Here is a 6,120-nt window from a genome sequence, read left to right as displayed (position 1 = left end):
GCTTACGCTGGTCATCGGCTCTAGTCTTAACTCATGCATAAGGCACCTGTAAACTTTCCAGTATTATTCTGTTGTTGGTAATCAAGTGATGATACACAATGTGGCTATAAACTCAAGACTGTTACACTACATCGCCGTGGGCGGCTCACAAATCTGTATATAACGCGGAGTTACAGGGTGTATTTCAGCTATTCTTTCTTTAAGCAACCCATATATCAATTTGGCATTAAATATATACCCTGGGTGTAACTCATAGATATTTTGCGCCGTGACATTCTGATGCTCGTTCTAAAAATGAGTAAGCATATAACATTAAATAACACATTGATGCAACGCTACCTATGTACTAAGCATTTTTTTAAACAGTCTTCGTGGGGCTAAAGAGCCCATCCTTCTATTTTTAAAAACATATCACACATACATCTTTCGACGTACCTGTCTGTCATTCTTCCATCAAAATATGTTCACAACCCTTGCATACACCCAAGTTTAGAGCTTGGCTCACTGGAGTATTGTTTCTCTTTGAGCTTTGCTGACAAGAACTTCATCCTATCAGGGTGGACATAAATATTTTCCTCAGACAACCTATACACCAACCTTAACAGTTTGTATACCTTGGTAGGGTCTAACAAATGACATATATTGCAGATTGTTCTTGATGTGTAAGAGTCGTATAGACACTTTTGATCCTCCTGCTGTGGATCATTCATTTTATGACCATAACAAAGTTTATAATATGTACGTTTGACAGAGGTATTGACAACAGTCCCTGCAAAACCTTTAACAGGCCATATGGCTTCGTAGGGGATGCCCTGAGTTTCCTTTGCAAAATCTGCGCTATTGTAGGTACAAACACAATTCTTACGAGGCTCTTTGTTTTGCTTTGTGTAACTTTCAGTCTGTTTTGAACAGCATAAGCAGTAGGAATTTACAACATTAACTTTTGAAGGCTCTTCCTCTACCACAGCTCTTTTTACTGATGCTTTATGTGGTTCAAAAAAGAAAGAAAGACAAATAATTATAAAAAAAAAAAAAACATATATAGGTTAAGTGTCTATACCAATTTTACTAACCTCTGTATTTGCGTGGGACTCAGCAGCTGCTCTAAAATTTTGAGAGTCACAATGATCCATCGACCCATATCCGTCGTTGGAGCTTGCACGTGGCTGTTGCAAAGCAACAGTCTCCGGAACCGCTTCATCCATAAATCCCATATCTATATAGAAATGGTGAGTTAGGAGGAGCTACACATTCTTCAGCCTCTTCCATGTTGATTAAATTGTTTCCAACATTTACTTCGGTACTCGAAGATTCGCTGCTGCTGGTGGCAGACTTAATAGGAGTTATCAGTTGAGGCAGCTCCTGCAGGCGAAGCACTTCCATCCGGCAGAAGAGGTACTCATGAAAACCTGTGACATCGTGACCACCCTCTTTAGGGGCGGTCTGTTGAGCATTCTCATCTATTCCCGAAGGTGTCAGGCTAAGATAATATCTATCGATAGTGCCCTGACCAACAGCCAAGGGTGTCTTTTTGATGAGGGGGCTGTATCTCTTCATGTCGGCAGAGCAACCTCTTAAAACCAGGCAGCTGTTGCATAGATTTCTTAGGAGCTCCTTATATGAATTCCAATCACCCCAAAAAGAGACTTATGCCTCTGCATCATAGCATGGTCACCCGATTTCCAAGGGTTCTGGGTCACCAAGGTATGTCACATAGCCACAAACCCTAGGCCTGTGGCCCAGCCACAAGACTAACACATGATATTAAACCCCTCTGATCCCACCCCAGGGCATATGACCACACCTACACCTACGTCAGTTCTGGGGAGCGACAACCAGGGGACTGGAAGTCCCGGTCAATCATGACATCACTTCCGGGGTGGGACAACTGTCACGTTTTACTTGACGAGGAAAGGTATCCCTGTATTCGACTAACATACAGTGGAGTGGCATACAGTGGATTAGCAAAGAGTGGCGTGATATACAGTGGAATGGCATAGAATGCAATGGAATATACTGGAGTAGCGTATAGTGGAGTGGCATAGAGTGGAGTGGCATAGATTGAGGAGATATAGAGTGGAGCTGCTTACAGTGTAATAGCATAGCGTGGACAGGTGTAGACTGCAGTTGTGTACTATATAATTAGGGCTCCCGGTTTTCCGTTTAAACGGATTTTTACATATAAATACAGACGGAAAACATGTTTTCCTTTGTCTGTATTTATATGTAAAAACGGGAAAATACTAGCACAATTTGTGCGCTGCTGTGCTCCAGTTGAGTTGCCTCGCACGCCCTCTTGCTGATTCTAGGGCTGTGGGGTCTTTTTTGCGCTTCTGTCTGCCTTTTGTTAGCTGTCCCAACCATGTCTGGGGCCCAGCTCCGTCCCTCGTCCCTCGAGTGAGCCTGGCCAGGCATTTCAAAAGAAAGGCAAGTACGTGCTAATCCTGTGAATTGTTGTAGCACTCAGTAAGTGCCTGCACAATTGGGGTCGTAGCAGGAGGCACTGTGCCCTGAGCTCCCAGATGATCCAAGGCTGCCAGCGCCAGGAGGCCTGCATTGTTCTCAGCGCCCCACCTCGAGGTGAATCACTGTCTCACTGTCACACACACTGAATTCAGCCCCCCCTCCCTTCCCTTGGCTTGGGCTGCGATCTCACTTTCTCACAGAGACGCCTGGAGTAGACAGGGGGGAGTGGGCAACAAAGAGAAGAACACCGAATCCTTATTTTCAGCCCGGGCTGCGCTGGAAGGCAGGGCTCAGTTGACTGACACACAGGGAAGCAGTGCTTAATTTGTAAAGCGATAAGTACCAGTGCCCAAAGTGTTCTTTAGCAGCCTGCCGCCTACGATCTCGTATTGATTCAGTTCCTTGCCTCGCTCATTCATTGGCATACTCTCCTCACTGTTTTAATTCACTTTGGCACGTTCATTTTCATCCTTGCTTTCCTCCTTTTGCACCGTTTCTCTCTCTCTTCCTCCTTCTTTCCTATATTGATGCTTTTCTCTATATTTTTTTCATTCTTTTCTCTCTCGTTTGTGTAAATGTCTTATTATAATTAAAGTCCCCGTAAATGAGCGCTGGTGGGCCCACCTACAGCCGCCCAGCTCAAACTAAGAACTGAATCCAGCAGGTTCTAATGGTTAAGTGCTGTCAAAACGCTCCTGTGGAGTTGTAAATCTGCATTCGTAATGTCCAGATTGTGTGATCCTAGGCAATCAGTCTTAACTTAAAGTGCCTCAGCTCTGTTCTCTTCCCACGCCAGCTCTTAGAAGCAGATTAAGCCCCAGTATGAACATCTGACACTTGTCTTACAAAAGTCTTTTTCTGGCATTTTTCTATTCCAAAACACGGCTTCAGGGGAGAGAAAAAAGGTTTAAAAATACGAATAATAAATACATAACTAAATAAAACAAGACAGAGTAGTTGCAAAGTTGCCAGATTGGTTTTATTCAAACCCAAACACATTAGCGCCACCTTACAAAGTTTGCCAGTCAAGCGCTACTTTTCTTTTCATGTTCTTAGCTTTCTGAATAATGAGTGTAAAAGCTTTAAGTTGTATTCCCTATGAGTGTTTAATTTTGTCAGAATATTGTTACTTTGTTCAGGCAGCAAATTACTCATGTCTAGTGCATAGTTTGAATTGAGTTGTTTTAGGTGTTTATACCGGGGCACAATTGGGTTGTAGCTGAAGGGAGTGTGATTTTCTCTCAGTGGGGCAGGATGGTGTTCAGTGGGGGAGAGGGTGTAGCACTCTGTGCGGATGACAGAAACTGCAAGGCTCTGAGACAAATGGCTTGTGAAAGCACTTTTAAGCGTATTTGGGACATTATGCGAATGACAAAGTTTTCTGATGAATGTATTGTGTTGACCAATAACAACCGAATGCTTGTGTGCATTGTTAATTTAAATAAATGTGGAAAAATACTAGCTGCAGCATTGCCTTCTGCTTGTGGCAAAAATAAATGTGGATAAATACAGATAAAATGCCCCAAAAATAAATATGGATAAATACAGACGGAAATGGCAATAAAATAAATACCATAAAACCGGGAGCCCTATATATAATAGCATGGAGCAGAGTGTTGTACAATGGAGCGTTAAGACTGAAATAGTGTAAATAGAGTAGCTTACAGTGGAGTGGAATATGATAGAATGGTGTCGGCTGGAGTGGCATAAAATGGCGTGGGGTAGAGTCTAATAGCATACAGTGGAATGGTGTACCTTGGAGTGCTTCCAATCGAATAGCATAAAATTAAGTAGCGTACAGTGAAGTGCCATACGCTAGAGTGGCATAAAGTGAAGTGGCATACAGTAGAATAGCATAGAGTGGAGTGTTGTGGAGTTGAGTGGCATCCAGAGGAACAAAGTAGAGTGAAGTAGCCTACAGTAGAATGGCATAGAATGGAATAGTGTTCAATGGAATAACGTCCAGTAAAGGGCTTCATTGGAGTGATGTAGACTGGTGTGAAATAGAGTGGAGGACTTACTGTAGGTAACAGAAGGAGTAGTTGGCCCCCAAGGACATCCTTGGGGGCAAAATACCCCTCCTGCTACCTCCTGTAAGTCCCATACAGCAGGATTGCAAGAGGTCTTTGGAGGCCCACGCCCCTTTTCTCCACCTCTCTGCCAACCAGGCTCCTGCTGCACTACTGGTTGGGAGATAAGGTCCACTTTACTCCTGAGGGACCTTGGGGACAAAGAAGCCCTCCTAGTACCGCTTGGAAGTCCTACACAGCAGGATTCCTAAGAGCTGGTTGAAGGTCCAGCCCCCTTTCTCCAACACTCTGCAAACAAGACTACTACTTAAAACACCATAGAAATTCACTGAACATAACAAAGGTTGCAGGTGCATTATAGTTAGGAAATGGAATGAAAAAACCTTACAAATTCACTGAAATTAGGTAATATATATACTATATATATGTGATAACATCCGGACTACAACAGCATATGAGGAAGGCTAACTACAGCCGAAATGCATCATGCCCTGCAGATGGTTCAATAAAAGTGTTTCCTGACGAATTTCCCCGTGTGGCAGCTTCCTTCGTGGAGTTGAGGGTTTGCGTGATATTAAGTGGCCCTGTTTCGCAAGCAGGCTGGAGCTTTACTGGTCTCTGCTTCTGCAGCCGTTTTTCTTTGTCATGGTGTAGGAACAGCTCCGGCCCGCCTCAGCGAGCAAGTAAAGTAAGGGCTGCTGCTATGTGCAGTTCGTCATTACACGGAGAGTTGGTCTTCCTGATTTCCAGCTCATGGGCCGACGGACTCTTACTCAAAGGGGCTGGAACATATGCGGGGACTGGGGGAAGTGCGGAGGACACTTACCTGACCGGACTTCTGTAATCAGGACACATCAAGTTGAAACCCACACAGCACACGTCCACTGCGACGAATATTATAACACAGGTTCCCCGCTCTACATATTTCCAAACAAGGTGATCTCTGGGAGTTGTAGTTAACACTTGGCTACAGTTGATGGGCGATCATGTGAACAGGGGTTAATATTGCGTGCACCAATTGGAGCGTAGTGGCCCTATTTTAAACGTTGATGTGATAACATCTGGACTACAAGAGCATCTGAGGAAGGCTAACTACAGCCAAAATGCATCATGCCCAGCTAATGGTCCAATAAAAGTGTTTCTTGACGAATTTCCCCGTGTGACTGTTTCCTTCGTGGAGAGGAGGGTTTGAGTGATATTTCCACACCAGCCAGAGGTGTGTCAAGTGGCCCCGTTCCGTAAGCAGGCTGGAGCTTTATTGGAATCTGCTTCTGCAGCTGTTTTTCATTGTCATGGTGTTGGCAAGCTCCGGCCTGCCTCAGCGAGCAAGTGAAGTAAGGGCTGCTGCCATGAGCAGTTCGTCATTGCACGAAGAGTTGGTCTTACTGATTTCCAGCCCACGGCCGACGGACTCTTACTCAAAGGGGCTGGAATGTAAGCGGGACCGGGGTAAGCGATGAGGACACTTACCTGACCGGACTTTTGTAATCAGGACACATCACGTCGAGTCCCACACAGCACATATCCACTGCGACAAATATTACAACACAGGTTCCCCGCGATACACCTTCCCACACAAGGTGATCTCTGGGAGTTGTAGTCAACACTTGGCGACAGCTGATGG

At 44.7% G+C, this 6,120-nt stretch overlaps 1 pseudogene; it reads right to left on the bottom strand.

Moving 5' to 3' along the window:
• Positions 1 to 339: 339 nt before the first annotated feature.
• Positions 340 to 1,557, bottom strand: LOC147747226 (uncharacterized; annotated as a pseudogene).
• Positions 1,558 to 6,120: the final 4,563 nt, after the last annotated feature.

The sequence above is a fragment of the Lissotriton vulgaris genome, chromosome 1_1, assembly GCF_964263255.1.
Source record: "Lissotriton vulgaris chromosome 1_1, aLisVul1.2, whole genome shotgun sequence".
Taxonomy (NCBI): domain Eukaryota; kingdom Metazoa; phylum Chordata; class Amphibia; order Caudata; family Salamandridae; genus Lissotriton; species Lissotriton vulgaris.
Note: the sequence above shows the minus strand (reverse complement) of the source record. Positions and strands in the feature narration are given on the sequence as shown.